This window comes from Psittacula echo, assembly GCF_963264785.1.
Source record: "Psittacula echo genome assembly, chromosome: 1".
NCBI classification, from domain to species: domain Eukaryota; kingdom Metazoa; phylum Chordata; class Aves; order Psittaciformes; family Psittacidae; genus Psittacula; species Psittacula echo.
The window spans coordinates 159886454-159903331 of NC_137735.1; positions in this window are offsets into that span (position 1 = coordinate 159886454).

Consider the following 16878-nt stretch of genomic DNA (forward strand, 5'->3'; position numbering starts at 1 on the left):
CAATTTTTACAGGACCCTGAAAAAGCTACACAGCAATCTCATATTGTACAATCCTAAAGTTCTTTCTTATAATGCCGTTAAAAACATGCCATAGGCACAAATTAGCATCACAGATGCTAAAATACTGCCAGCATTCAGTCACCAAAATTGTTCTAGGCAAAATGTTAAGTTCAACATATGCTTAGAGGGAATGCTGGGGATGGAGGTGTCTCCATGTCATGGGTCTCCAGTAGCATCAAAAGTTGTTTCATGGAGACAGACGCATGCTCTATAATAAAGGCATTTGGAGAAAACTTTCTTTTCCCCTGTAAATGGAATTTATGTTGTATTTTCTTACTGAAAGATTATCTTTAAGCCATTGTTCACACTCTGGCATTCACCATTTCAGTATTTTCTTTAATGTTTTCATCTCAATAAAAATATTCTCAGTTCTCAGATGTAGCTACATGCATTCACAGAGAATTTACCACCACTTGAAAATGCTTTCCTGTTATTCAGTTGTCTCTAAATAAAAACTTTGCGGGTAAAAGCAGGTATCTTTAGAACCGATATCATGGCCATATCTCTTACAGTAAGTCCAAATAGTTCCATCATTGGATATTTCATGAAGCCATGTACTTTTTCTTCTGACTTCTCACGTCACCTTATTACATCAAATTGATGGGAAGCAGTCCCTGTGTTCACTTCAGTGCAAGATCTGTGATTCAATTCAACCCTGATGTTGCAGCCTATGCAGGATTGAAATGTTTTTACTGCCTGCAGCAGCACTGCCTCCCATGTAAATTCCTGTTTCATCCAGTTCACACAGGTAATATCTCACCCGTGGGAACTGGGAGGGTTCTGAGCTGCTGCTCCCAAACCCCCAGTTTCTGCTTGGGAGAGTGCTGGGGCTGCCCTGTCTCCCTCCCCATCACGATGTGGCTCCCACGGGAATGCAGCCAACCTAAGCCAGCTGGACAGGGCCCGCATCACTTCCCTGACAGATCCAAGATATAAGGCACATAAACAGGCAGCACAGCCCTTATTCTGCTAGCAGTTACCCAGACATTAAGCAATCTCTGAACTTCTATTGTGTAGGGATTGTATCTTGATGGGTAGAAGAACAAAGAAATGTGTCAAAACACACAGGAGTATTTCTCCCAATGCTCACATTTTTCTGAATGTTAATTAAATAAGCTCAGGTCGCTTTCCCTGATTGTTTATACTTGAACTTTTCATCAGCTTAATATTCCATAAACCTGACTACACATGCTGCTCATTCATGGATTTTTAAAATGGGTGCATTTTGTTTCAAGATGCAAATGTTAGTATAATACAGTACTAACAGATCTCTCAGCATGAATAAACAGGAATCTGTGTTTATGCATGATACAGAGAATTGTATAGGGAGTTCTCATTAAAACAGTAAACTAAGCCCAATTTAATTACAGCTTGAAAGCCAAGGGGAAGTATGTTACTATCTTATCCTGCAGGACAGAAAGTAATTTAAAAGAACAGTGCCATGCTAGTGATAACATAAACAGAACTCCAAAATCAGACCAGGCAGTAGCATTTGGCATGCTTCATACCTGTAGATATCTTATTTATTTCCAGTGATGGTGTTCTGACTTGGCTACTTATAAAAGAAAGATAAGTCAGTTTTTAAAAGCTGTCTTAAAGCACACTCCATGTGTCTGCACCATATAATACTGGAAAACAAACTGAACTCTGTAAAATACGTATTTTTACTGTGAGACAGTTTATACATGTTCTAGATTAATGCTCTGCAATGAAACAGAAAGCACATGTAAAGACAACTACATTTTCTTTCTTACAACAAGGAATTAGGAGCAAGGAATAAGCTTTCTGTTTCCTTGCCTGATGACAACAGGCTATAAACCAAAATATTAAGAAATTGGGCCAAAAATAAATCTGAGCACCAGGATGTAGAACTCGTAATAATGAACACTGCTGATGCTGTGAAAGGCAGCAGTTTGGACACATGTTTGGTTTGCTCTGTTTTTCTAAATGATCTTGTCTTTTGAAGGTGGTTCCACCATCTGTAGACATATCAAGGATGAGGGGGTCATTAAGAGTAGCCAACATGGTTTTACCAAGGAGAAGTCATGTTTGACCAACCTCATAGCCTTCTATGAGGAAGTAACTAGGTGGATAGATGATGGTAAAGCGGTAGATGTGGATTTCATTGATTTCAGTAAGGTATTTGATACTGTCTTCCACAGCATCCTCATAGATAATCTAAGGAAGTGTGGGCTCGATGATCAGGTAGTGAGGTGGATCAAGAACTGGTTGAAAGGAAGAAGGCAGAGTCAATGGGGCAGAATCTAGCTGGAGGTCTGTGACTAGTGGAGTCCCCCAGGGGTCGGTGCTGGGACCAGTGCTGTTTAATATTTTCATCAACGACCTGGATGAGGGAACTGACTGTACCCTCAGCAACTTCACTGATGACACTAAGCTGGGAGGAGTGGCTGACACACCAGAAGGCTGTGCTGCCATTCAGCGAGACCTGGATAGACTGGAAAGTTGGGTGGAGAGAAACTTGATGAAATTCAACAAGTCCTGCATCTGGGCAGGAACAACCCCATGAACCAGTACAGGTTGGGGGTTGACCTGCTGGAAAGTAGTGAAGGGGAAAGGGACCTGGGGGTCCTGGTGGATGAGAGGATGACCATGAGCCAACACTGTGCCCTGGTGGCCAAGAAGGCCAATGGCATCCTAGGGTGCATTAGAAGGGGAGTGGTCAGTAGGTCGAGAGAGGTTCTCCTTCCCCTCTACTCTGCCTTGGTGAGGCCACATCTGGAATATTGTGTCCAGTTCTGGGCCCCTCAGTTCAAGAAGGACAGGGAACTGCTGGAGAGAGTCCAGCGCAGAGCCACAAAGATGATTAAGGGAGTGGAACATCTCCCTTATGAGGAGAGGCTGAGGGAGCTGGGTCTCTTTAGCTTGGAGAAGAGGAGACTGAGGGGTGACCTCATTAATGTTTACAAATATGCAAAGGGTGAGTGTCAGGATAATGGAGCTAGGCTTTTCTCAGTGATGTCCAGTGATAGGACAAGGGGTAATGGGTGTAAACTGGAGCATAAGAGGTTCCATGTGAACATCAGGAAAAACTTCTTTACTGTGAGAGTGACAGAGCACTGGAACAGGTTGCCCAGGGGGGTTGTGGAGTCTCCTATGTTGGAGATATTCAAGGCCCGGCTGGACAAGTTCCTGTGTGATGTACTCTAGGTTACCCTGCTCTTGCAGGGGGGTTGGACTAGATGAGTTTTTGAGGTCCCTTCCAACCCTTGGGATTCTGTGATTCTGTGATTCTATGATCACAGTTGGTGTTCCTTGCTGTTTAGCAGCAATACAAATTCACAGCCTAAGCAAAACCCCCTGCTAACTTTTAAAGCTAGATGTACAGTAAGCTGTTCCTGTAAGTGGAAATGATGCACTATATTATTAGACTACTAGGTATCAGGCTTCTCCTATTAATATATTCTCACCCAAAAGAAGAACTCTTTTCTGGTTGAGTTGAGCTGATATATCTCCAGTAAAAATACACATAATTTGCAAAGTAGGTATCTTTGCAGTTAGCATATATTAATAGTTTTGAGACCAGAACAGCCTGTGGTGCTGTCTACATTTGCACAATATCATTGTGGTTAGCAGAACCACTCTATAAATAAGCTTTGGGTTCCATGTTCTCAGCTTTTTCAGCCCCGGGAGGCTGAAAATTAAAGCCTGCAAATCACAGGGAAGTGCACTAGTCAGCCAGCATGGGGGAAGAAGTAGGATACTGTGGTTTTTACTGGCACACAACACGATAATCTAACTGTTCCCACCTCACTGAAAATTTTAAAAAGACCTGTTTTTATCAAAAGTATATAGAAACAAAAAATGGCTCAGCAGAAAAAAAAAAAAGCACCCAGAATACACATTGACCCAACACCCAAGAAGCCTATGAGTACGGTAGTTTATCAAACCTCACATAAACCAAACTTCAGATGTGGACAGCGTCACACAACCACATGAAAAAAATTACACACATTTTTACATTCCACAAAATGAAACTGTAACCCCACCACTAAAAATAAGAGTTCCCTTTACACGAGTGCAGAGGAACCAGAAACCACAACAGCCACCCCTAAGGCTGACACTTTGTTCTCCTGGCAGGGGCTGAATCTTTCTATTAAGTCCCTGGAGTTAACAATGATTAATAACCATGCCGCAGGTCAGTACTTGGCCAGTCCCATCAAACAATATTTACTTCTCTCTTATCTGGTCATAAATTGTTAAATGTGGTCTCCTGGCATACCCAAAACAATTACCTGCACGTCATAAAAGCGTGTGGTTCATTGCTAGAGGCATAAAAGAGCTTCTATTATGTTTTTAAATTTGTGCTGGTAGATGGAGTTGGTAGACAGAGAGGCTGCCTCTCCTGAATGAATGGACTGAGTCCTCAATCTGTAATTCTGATCTGGTGAATGGAATGAAAATGCTTAACCAACTGCACGGACAGATGTGAGCATAGCTGTTATCTAACCTGGCCTGCTCTCAGAGCTCGTCAAAAAACCACCAGTATCCCTTAGTGGTGAGAACTGTGACTAGCAAGGGCATTACTCTTTGATACACCACTAAATCCAAAGTTCATCTGCCAGACTATTAACATCAGTGAGCACGCTCAAGCACATTTTAATGCAAAACCACCTAATGTTATTTTTCCTTTCTCTTAGTATCCAAAATCAGAATGCAGGGATCAGTGTTTCTCTTGGAACACCAGACCCCACTGCTGCCTTATGCCCAGCAAGCAACAGGGCTCCAGTTTCTCCTTTAGTTACCATACGTGTGCCCCCAGTTCTCCTCAGTTCAGACTGCAGAGGAGCTGTGCAGGAACAGTGATGCTAACTGATGTGCTGGCAGAGCTGACACCCTGCATTGAAAGTTATTGTGAATATATGAAACTTTATGCAATTATTTGAACAGCTTATTTTCACTATCAACTCTTTAACCATCAATAGAGAAAAAATACTGTTTCAGTAGTTAACCTCAATTACTGCATTATACAACAAATAAACCTCAAACTTCTTCTTTCACAGGGTGTCTTTACCTTACGGATTTCTACTTCAGTATCTTTCAAATCCCTCTCACAAAGAAATCAGACCAAACAAATCCGTCTCACATAGCGAAAAATAGGGGTAGGTGCTCTCAGCCTTTTCAATTTCTTCATTCAACTTCTCCGTTCTTCAGTCTTTCAAAAGACAGAACCACCCTGATTTCCACCTGCAAAAGGGCAGCCCCAGAATGTAAACAATTTGTGTGTGCTGAATCTCTTATTGCTTTCCCTGAACTTGAGTTGACATGAAGTATCTGGCTGAGCAGACTCGAAAGGCCAAGCCCCCTTCTCTCTGCCAGGCACGCTGAGATAAAAACACAGATAACATTCGTTGTTCGTGTAAGTTCTGCACCTGGGAAACCTAAAACCTGGGCAGCACTCAGATTCTTTTGGACCCTTTGAGTAAAAGCCAGCAGACCCAGAGCACACAAGAAGCAAAATTCTTCTCCATCCAGTGTTCTGTAAATTCATGCTACAGAGGTTATTAGTGGAGATTTGTATAATGTCCAAAGGGAAAAGACAATGCTGCTTTAATATAAGGCTTTTTGCCCTCCCTACCTTTCATTTTTACCCATTCTCTACCACTTCAGCTTGAGTTGTGCAGCTTACATGCTTTTGCCACTGCATCTGCTTTATTGCAGCTGTCAGGACATGCATGCCCAAAGCACAAACACTGCCAGGGCAGATAAGAGAGAGCGAGTTTATCAGTGGGAAGGATGGTGTAGCCATTACTGTACCCTTCTGATTCTTTATTTGTTAGTCACAGTTTGCAGATATTACAGGAAAAATAACCTTGCAACATCTTCAAACATTGCACACAGCTGAGGCATGTGGCATTTCTCTGCAAACATAGGAATGTTTGGCTAGTTTTCCCCACTGCCCAACGGACTCGTACAGAGCACTTAACTAGCAACAAAAGATTCCAGCTGTTGAGAACATACTAATCACAAAACCATGCTTCTGTTAATCAGGTCAGGCTTCAGCTCTGTTCCTGAATTTCTATAGATTTTTGCTCTCTGCCCAATCCTTGGTAAACTCCGGGTAAATGCTCATATTGCCTATTGTTAATCTTCCTTGCTTACATGATGATAGCTTGGTTTTGATCAGTGCCTGAACAAAACCAACTTTTCTGGATGGGTTATGAGATAATGTGGAATTTATGAGGCATCTCTCTCCAGATTATATTGCCTTCAGCTATGTTCTGTCAGAGACACTCTGAAACACTCTCAACACATGCCCTTTCATGTCTCTGGATGGAACAAAACAGAAAGAAGAGACATTTTTTCTCACAGGGCTGTCTTAAAATGGTATCTTTAAAAGTATCAGGATAATCTGTATCTTACAAGCGACAGGCAAAGGTGAGCCTTTTGTTCTCCTGACACCTATCAGAGGGACAGTTAGACTACACAGCCCTTGTGTTGCAACTGCATTCTCTTCTCTTTTGACAGATCCTTGCCAGCCAGCCTGTCACAGGAGGTCTTCCCAGGCAGATCGAGCATTTGCAGTAAAATACATCCTGGTCAATCTGCAGAATGCCTGGCCCTAAAGGTTGCACTGCTATTTCTACTGATAACAGTTCTGGTCAGGCTTGTGCTTCAGCCTATGCACTCACTGTGGGTAGCAACGGACCCTTCTGTGTCTCTTTACACCTCAGCTTTCCCCCCCAGCATTACCAAAGATCATCACAGGCAACAAGACAATGGTGAAACCAGTCATCTGCTTCCTAACAATGGAATGGGCAGGCTGTGAGCTAGGAAAAGAGTGGTGGTTTTACAACCTGACCCATACCACTCACCTGATCTACTGCAAATCAAGGACTGGGAAAAACATATCTCCACTGGAGCAAGAGAAGAAACAGTATACAAGCTGATATGTTGCTCTTTCATCAGACTTTGTGTTTATCCCAGGGTTCAGTCCTTACCTGTATTTTCAAACTCACCATAAAGATACAGGTTGCATCCATCTTATCACACACAACAGGCAGAATCTATTTAAACGAGCTTTCACATTCCTCATAGCTTTCCCTATCAAACGTGCCGAACTGTACTTTCCTTAGTACAAATCAGTTCAAGAAGCAAAGGCTATACCAACGAGACGGTAATTAGATGACTAAAAAGATTTAACACACTCTCTCTGAGAATTTGGGTACTCATACTATGTCAGCAGGATGTGGGCTATAAAATTGAGAGAAAAGGAGAGCTTGCCGGAAAGTTTTGATTTGTCATGATACAGCTGGAAGTTATGTATGCAGTATTGTGCAGCACACACTAACAGGTTTTTAATGGCACACTGGTTATGTATAAAGACAAATGTGTTCCCTGATATGCTTCACAGGATTAATAAACATGAGCCTGACAAAAATGTGTTTTATTTCCCACACAATGAAATGGTAATGAGTCACACAGATAAAGACAACATACTACAAAAAAGCACAGATCTCTTGCCAGAAGTTATATATGGAGTAAAACAAACCCTTGGTCTATCTGCTCTCAGTGTTCAGATGATCATACTGGTACTTTCTTATTCATGTCAGAAGGTCCTCAAGAGCTGTCTTCTCCTGTTTTTGCTTCTCTTTCACTAACAACTTTGAAGTAAACTAGAAAGCCTACAATGAAATGAGTTAAACAAACCTAAAGTACTTGGTTAAGGCACCAAAATAAACCTGGAGCTGTTGAAATGGAAAACAGAATGAGTCATAATCCAAGAAATGCCTTAGGCTTGCCACCCTCTCAGTACAATATATAAATATTATCTATTAAACCTGATATTCAAAGCTTCAGAGTGCCCAGCATATGTCTTAGTCACCAACATGAAAACAAACTGTAGATACATATGCCCTTTTACTTTGGGGATAGAGATATGTTTTCGGGGTACTTCCTTAGAAAGGCCCCAGGAACCTTCACAGAGCATCACCCAGGCCAGCATAAGCAGGATTTTTAAGGAACCAGAGCTCAGGTCAAGGGAAAACTGCCTCAAAGGGCAAGACAGGGCTAAATCTCAAGAGTGGCCCAGAATTCAGAGTACTGCCTGGGTTGTTTTACCATATATAGCCTGGATACAGCCATCGAGTACTTTGATATTCATGTGTCTGATTCTGCCCTTATTCCCAAAGGTTCAGCTCAAAAAGTTGGAGCTCTGACTTATATCAGCTGTAGGACTAACAGGTTTCTTGATGGACAATGGGTGTCTTTGCATAGAATTCTTTGTCAAAGAGGAAAAGAAGAAAGCCATAGAAGGAAAAGTGATAAATAGCATAAATGAAGGAACATGTTCATAAACACACACACACACTAAAAAAATAAACAAAACTCAGCTATAAATGAAGCAGCCTAGAGGAAACAAAAGGGGCAGACCTTCAGTTGGCATAAACAGAAGCAGGGGTGGCCAAGCGTTTATTCTGATTAATCTTAAAGCAATAATGCCTGAAAGAGCCCATATCAAAAAACTAAATGCACTGTTTGCAATACAAGGAAAAAAAAAGAAAAAAAAAAGGCAATTTTGAGCTGTTTTCACATACACATGACAAAAAGAAGGGAAGTGAAAATCTATCTGTAAATTACCTTACTCACTGTGTGCCTGCCAGGAATTTTATATGCAGCTGTAGACATCTAACTATCAGAAAGACCGATGGGGAAAATGGAAAGAGTCCAGAAAACAGCAAAAATGATCAGAGAGCTGGAGAGACTGATACGTAGTGAATGACTAAAATAGAACTGGATTTTTAAGACCTTGGCTCTATGACAATTAAAGAGATACAGCAATCTACGGTTTGAAAGGCATGAATACAAAAGAAAAAGGGACTTCTACGGCAAAAGAGGAAGGGCAACTAAATAAGAAAAGAAAAATGCATTCTGGATTTCAAAAATACACTGAGTAATCTCCCAAGGATGGAATGCGCAAAAGATCTGCTAGCCTAGGACTAACAATGTTTTTTTCTCCTAGACCTGTCTACAGATGGCCTGTTAAAAATTTCTAATTCCTGTTCTTATTAGTTCATCTTTGCAATTCAACATTCATTGTACTAAGATAGCATAGCTAGCATTTCATTCAGGGATCATTTAGCTCTGGTCAAAACAGTTGCAGAGAACAAGCTGATCCCCAACCTTATCACCATTCTCTGCTATGTCTCCGACCACCACTGCTCCACAAGCATGAACATTGAAGGAAATTTTAAGATGCAAGCATCACACACATATAACTTCTTTCATCATTTGTTGAACCCTCTGGGTGCTACTGACTCATTTAGGCAAGAGTTTCCTTATACCATCTGGATTTAACAGAAAGGTACGTGACATACAGAAAGTGAAAGAGCACACAGCCTTGGGAGAGAGGAGCCTGGAAGGAAAAACCCCCAGAAGTAGCCAAGAGAAGGTTAAACACAGCTTGCTAGACTTTGACTGTGGATTTTGTACATCCTGTCTGGAAAGTAAGTTTGCATTCTATCTGCTCCTATCTCCTTTATTTGAATAAGCTGGATAGAGCAGAACACTGTAATAGATATACATTTGTACATATAATGAACATATATGTATATCTATTGTATATACATGTGTCATAATACATGGAAGAGTTGCATGGTCACCGCAGGGGCAGGTCAACTCGTACTAGAGAAACGTTACATGAAGGAGCAATGTAATCCAAGTGCACCTTCAAGAGTGGGAATGACTACATTTATTTACCTCAAAATAGCTAGCAAAAAATATCAATTGCTCACATGGGCATTTGCCTTCCATTCTCTCCTCATCTCTCTTCTCAGTGGGGTTTTCAAAGTACATATGTTTTAACAGTATGCCCTTTGAAAAAGTATTCTCCAAACTCTGCTTTTGCAGAGCAGAATCCATTTTCAGAAAGGAATGTTTTTACTGAAAAATTACTTAATATACCTGGAGAGGCCAAAACTCAACCAAGTTATCAGACTATAAAAAGATAAATAAAGTATAAATAAAAGGAAAAAGCCCCAAACAATAGTGTTTGTGAAGCTCTCCTTAAGCAAGTAAAAGTCAGACCCTTATGAACCCTAAGTGTAGAAATAGGTGATGCCTTGGAAAGGAAAAACTTGTCAGTCTGTACGCAGCTGATCTATGTATATTTCTGGCTTTCCAACAAGCCATTCTAAAACTATATGATAAACAAGAATGGAAAATATTTTTTTTTATATTTTAGCAAAAAAAAATATTTGCTGTTTCTTCACGGTTTGAATAATTTATTGCTGAGAATGTCCTAAATTCCTTGAAGAATTTCTGGCTCATCAACATATTGCGAACAGTCCAAAAATGCAGTGCACTCTTAGGATAAGTAGTTTATCAGATTGTAAGAATTTCTGTAAAAGAACTGCACAAGAGAATGACCTTATTCAAGCATAGCATGCTCAGTCTTCCCCTTCCATATCTAGAGCACGAAAAGAGCCAAAACCTGTGAGAAGATCAAAGAGATTTCAACATAGAAAGCTGTTACATAGCAAGTTGCAGAAATCATCTGGAAAGCTTAGTGGTAATAAACCCCTGAAGCGTGGTTTAGAAATGCAAACTAAACCATGCTATTCTAAATCAAGTGACCATCACATTTAAAATCCAGATTCCAGAGGGATGGCTTTTACAAACAGATCTGAGATGTATTTGGTCCAGCTGCTGAATGGATAGGAATCTGCATCTTCAGAAAAAACTACCAGGGCTTTTTTATAAATTGAGGCAGTTTGTGGCAGCTACTGAAGAGTTGGAGGCTTTGATTTTCATTGTTTTTTTAGTCATCTACTAATGACAGCACTCTGCTTCACGCCGCCAGTTGTCACCTGCTTCCCACTGGACAATGGCACCCTGCAAAGCAACACTTCATCAACTGAAGTATAAAACACCATTAGCAGAATCCCAATTAAACCAGAGAATTTATCAATTGCCAGAGAATATGGTGTGATCCAAGCTGATGAGCAGGACCCTCTACCACCGACAGCTATGTCAATCACAGAATGTTTGCAACAGAGAGTGGCCAAACACAGTTACTGTTTTTATAATGATTTTTCATAAGAATCTGGTTTAACCATTGGATGTTTATGGAGAAATCATCTGGTCCCTCCTGCAGATCCCACCAGCATCACAGCTATTTCCATATCTCCTCCATTATTTCCGTTTTCCTTTTCCATGCCAGTGGGCGAACAGCATAAGATCTGGAACTCTGATCCACATTCAGGTTCTGCTTTCACACTACACCAAACTTTAATGCCTTACTTTGCTCTGCTTATATAAATCATAGAATCATAGAATGATTAGGATAATCTAGTTCCACCCACCCCCACCCCCCCCCCCCGCCATGGACAGGGGTGCCTCACACTAGACCATGTTGCCCAAGGCTCTGTCCAACCTGGCCTTGAACACTGCCAGGGATAAAGCATTTATCGCTTCTTTGGGCAACCTGTTCCAGTGCCTCACCATCCTCATAGTAAAGAACCTTCAAATATCTCACCCGAACTTCCCCTGTTTAAGTCTTAAACACTTGGGTTACCACATTTTAACAAGCTACAACCAGTCAACCCAACAGTAGCAGCTGGCTGATTGACCACTGTGCTCCAAGGTCAAAGCAGATGTTCTTCCTCTTTCCCCAGCTCTGGCAGGCCCAGAGCATAAACAGGCTCCTGAGTTGCCACCCGGCGCTGAGCAGCTCTCTATACCCTAAATCCCTTTCCCAACCTTTCACAATGTGCAGCTGGCCCACTTAGCAGGAACCTGTCTTAAATACTTTCTCAAGCCCCATTAGAGTTCTTTATAATCTTTAACAACCTCTAACATCACAGAAAGTGTTGATTACAACAGTCCCTGTACTGCTGTAAACATTGAAGTACATATCACATATGCAGTCAGCCCCCAAATCCTACCCTGGGACCTTTTTCACTAGATCATTACTTACTTCAGCATTCAAATCCGAGTCTGACTGAGTTATTGTGAGTTTTACCCTCTAACATACACTGACATATTAATAAAAGCTCTGTTGATACATCCCATAAACTGCAGTGAGAAGCAAAAACTGGAAAAAATGAAAAGAGACAAGAATGAATTATGAAAACACACTGAGGACATTTTCAGACTTCTACTGATGAGAGAACAGAAAAAAGAAGTATCTAAAAATGTCCAAGCCCAGCCCCTTTGCTATTCCCCATGCTTTCCATCTGCTCACAAGGAATTGTATTCCCGTTTCTAGTATTAAACAGCAAATTCCCTCAGTCCCTCACTGGAGACCATTTGAGCACTAACTGGTAAATCATCAAAACAGTAACTCAGGAGACCTCATGGGAGGACTTTCTTTCCTCCTTTCTCATTAGAAATCAGAGGCTATGCTGAAAGCTGCTATAAATATCTCTATCACCACTAACCTGGCTTGGCTAAAAGAGATACAGATTATTTTTGCAACCAGTTTTTGATCCAATCACGTTTATCATGTTCTCTCTACTCTGACTCTCAAAGCAGCCTTCACCCTGACACATACAAAACCAGCCTTCATAGAAGCTTTTGGCTTAAGTTCAGCAGAGTTGGATACAACTGGGCAAAATAAATATAAATATTCAGTTATAGCTTACATTTATTTACATTGACTGATCACTGAAAGCTGTGAATTTTACACTCCACAGGGCAGAAAAGCAACTACAAGAAAAGCAACTGAGAGCAAGGGAGTTTCCATACACGGAGAAAGGATCTAATCATCCTGCTGCATAGAACAAGAGTCACTGCACCAGTGGTGACAAACTAGGACAGATACATTATGATGCACCCACTTTTTCCAAAAGCCTCCCATCAGGTTTTCTTATCCACGCTCTTCAAACAAGTAATTTCGTTTTTCTTATACACATATGGCTACATAAGGACAACATGTTGGAGTTTGCACTTTGTACCTTTCTATATGTGTCAGATCTGAATATGCAACCTGCCCACTGTGAAAACAAGAAAAATCAGAATTCTAAACCGTATCTTTAATCTGCAAGATCATTCAGGTTGTCATAGAATCATTAGGGTTGGAAAGGACCTCTGGAGTTCATCTAATCCAACCCCGCTTCCAAGGCAGGGCCACCTAGAGCAGGTTACACAGGAACACATCCTGGTGGGTTTTGAATGTTGTCAGAGAGGGAGACTCCACAACCCCCTGGGCTGCTTGTTCCAGTGTTCTGGCACCCTCAACATAAAGAAGTTCTTCGTTATGTTGAGGTGAAACTTTTACTTCATTTTAGCTCATCTTGCATATCCCTAAACTCAGTTCATTACATCTGCTTCCTTCATATAGATTTACATGCAGGGGAGCATTTATCAGGAAGAGAATTGGGAAAAGGGGTTGTAACCCCTCCACTAACACTGCCTGGTTCACTTCTTGAGATCTCAGCTGCACAGCTGCCTCTCACTTCCACCATCCTCTGCGTGCCCAGGTGAAATCTGCAGCCACCATTTTTATACCTCACTCCTAATATACACAAATACTTAAAGCCCATCTGATCTTCTGGTACCCCATAGTCTATCTGCGAAATGGTAGGAACAAAAATTCCCCAGGTATGTCATACAGATATAAGGGTAAAATAAAATGCTGTGAATTCATTAAGATTTTCAATACTGATCTTGAAAAGAAAATAACATTTGAAGTAGAGATCTGTTAAAACTCCAGCGAAATTAGCAGAGAAATGAATAGGATTCCTTGTCCTTTACATCTTTGAAAATGTAAAGTGCTATTTATATGATAATCACAAAATGATATTTTCAGATAAAGTTGCAATTATTTTTTAAAAGGGAAATGGGGGGAGAGGGGAGAGAGAGCTGAACACTTCCCAGGTGAACTAAGATAGATGAGGCCCAACTGGCAATTATCTATGGCCTTGTTGCAAAGACTGGGGAGCTTTCTCAAATGCAAAGTATATTGTGACAGCTTTTGCCAAAAGAATATAGCTGACATGCCTGCCATAGTTGGGAAAGACAGTTTCTACGTGCATATAAAGCACTCCAAAATGTTCAAAGATTAAACAGGAACATCCTTACATCCTTATAAAACAAATTTTGAATTGACTCCACATTACTTAATAAACATATACATTGAGTCTAAATGTAATGAATTTAACCCATTCTTCACCATGGACAAACATGAAAACTTCTTTTGCTGAGAACTTTCCTCTCCAAAAATCTGTGTGTGGGCTGTTTCCTGCAATATCCCATCTATTCGCCCACCTATATCATTCATCCCTGGGCCTACATTTCTGATTACACAGCTTTTGAGAGACTACTTGTTCAGTGTTTGTACACTCTGTACCACATTAAGTTTTGATAGACTATTTTAATGCAAGCAAGTTGTGATAATAAACAATTCACCCTTCCACTTACTAAAATACAGCAGCAAAATGTTTAATGCTTAGAAAATGAAGATAGATTATAGCTCTTCAGTAGCTGATGGTACTTTCAAGCACAAGTTTAGCACCATAAAGAACTACACCTGAGTCAAAGTGTGGAACACATATATACGCATGCATTTCATGTCACATGATGTAACCCTTTGGCAGTTACCTATACAGAGATTTAAGAAAAACAAATAAATAAAATCTGTCCTAGAATCCTAGAATGGTTTGGGTTGGAAGGGACCTTAAAGATCATCCAGTTCCAACCCCTCTGCCATGGGCAGGGACACCTTCCACTAGACCAGGTTGCTCAAAGCCCCATCCAGGCTGGCCTTGAACACTGCCAGGATTGGAGCAGCAACAGATTCTCTGGGCAACCTGTTCCAGTGTCTCAAATGGATGTTACAGAACATTATATAAGATTGGAGAAGATTTCCATGCTATTTGTGATCATTGCTCTCTACTCTCACTTTTGTCCTTCAAACTGAGCCTGGCAGTCTTATGGAGCGAAACTGGAAAAATCCCACTTACTGAATATTGTATATGCCCACTTGCTTTCTGTACAGTTGCCAGAAAATTAAGGGATAAGAGCTTGACACCACTCAGGCTTTGCCATCAACCTCATTTAATAATTCATACACAAATAATTTCCAAAACAACTACCAGAATTATTGAAAACAGAATATTTTAGGGGGTTCTTAATAAATAACATGCCATGTCATACACAGCCTTGAGCTTTTATTGCTTTGAAGCAGGTTTTTCATGAAAATCATTATTTTTTCAGGACCAATTGCAGCACCGCTTTATTTCAAATCCTCAGAGATTAGAAAGGAAAACTTAATTTTCCATGGTGCTGCCTTGATAGGCATTGATATTTATCAGCTATTGCAATAATAGATTTCAAAAAACAGATGGACATGAACAAAAGAAGTGCTGTTTCTGACACTGCCAGGCCACTCTCCAGTGGCAGACTGTGATTTGAGCGATCTCGCAAGAAGAGCCATCCATTAGCTTTTAGCAAAGCTGGAGCTGAGTAAGTGGAGCTGTGACTTGCTGCTCCAGCTGTTTGGTAGACTAAGATGCAGCAGGAGTGGTTGGGAAATCATAGAATCATAGAATACCAGGTTGGAAGGGATCTCAAGGATCACGTGGTCCAACCTTTCTGAGCAAAACATGACCTAGACTGGATGTCCCCGCACCCTGTCCAGCCAGATTACAAGTGTCCAGTGTTGGGAAAGAGCTGTTCAAAAGCAGCTCCCTGGTTGTACACATGCACCCTGATCGATGCCTCTAGTGAGGGGGAAGGTAGAAAGAAGTTGATATAAACCACCATGGTCAGAGTTCAGTAGCCAAGGGGCTAGTTTGGGATTCTCTGTTTGTTGTTCCTACCTTGCTTTTTAGCAGAACCAAACCCAAATTTCTGTGCCTGACCCAAGTAACTACCAGAAGGCACCTGATTGCCTTTGGGCTTCACTCAGCTCCCCATATGGATAGACTGAAAAACAAGAGTTGCTGAACAGAAGCACCCTGAAACCTGGCTCTGGACCTCAGGTCTGTCAATTGGCCTTTTTATTCCTCCCACCCATGGGACAATGAGGAATTGGTGGGGGGAAAGGTGGAAGGGAGAGCAGAAATGCAGCTCGTAAGTATGCCTTGAGTCATCAAGCTGTTTCTTTGCTTGCATTTGAACCTATTGTAAACTTGTGTTTGCAGCCTTTTATATTTAATGAGCCACAGCTACAGTGCTGGTTCCAAACCATTTATGTGACACCAGTACCACTAAACTCATCAGCATGGGAGAAAAAGGCATCAACACGAGTTACACATAGATGAGAAGCTTTTCTGCAGAAGTTATCCGGTCAAGAACAATGCAGTGCGGTCCAGAGCATTGTATTAGGTGATTTCCTATGCAAACCTTGCGTAGTTATTTTTATATCACTTTCCTGTGAGCTTCTCAAAGTTTAAAGCTATCCTTAATTTAATGCAGTGATGAAAATGAGGGAAAGTTACCAGTAGTAGCTTCCTTTTAATTTAACAATGGATCATTGATGAGTAATACCACTTCTCTGAGTGACAGGTGATCATGGCATTGAATGCAGCACGAATTTACTCCTGACAGCTTATCAGTTCATGGTGTATATCGAGATTATCAAATACTTTCAGCAGTCATTACAGCAATTTGTTCACTTTTATATAGATCATTCTTAGGTTTAAAACATATTCTTAAATAAAAAAGAGGAAATAATTTGAAGCTAAAACCCAAGGAGGGCACGACAATACCTTGTAATGACGGGTGCAGTGTTTTATCACAGCAACAATTAAGCAGCTTAGGGAGGGAGCATGGTACAAATAATTTTGGAGTGTGTCAGGCTGGTAGGGCTGGATGTGGGAAACTTGATGGGCAGCGGCAGCACACCTTTCTTCCCCC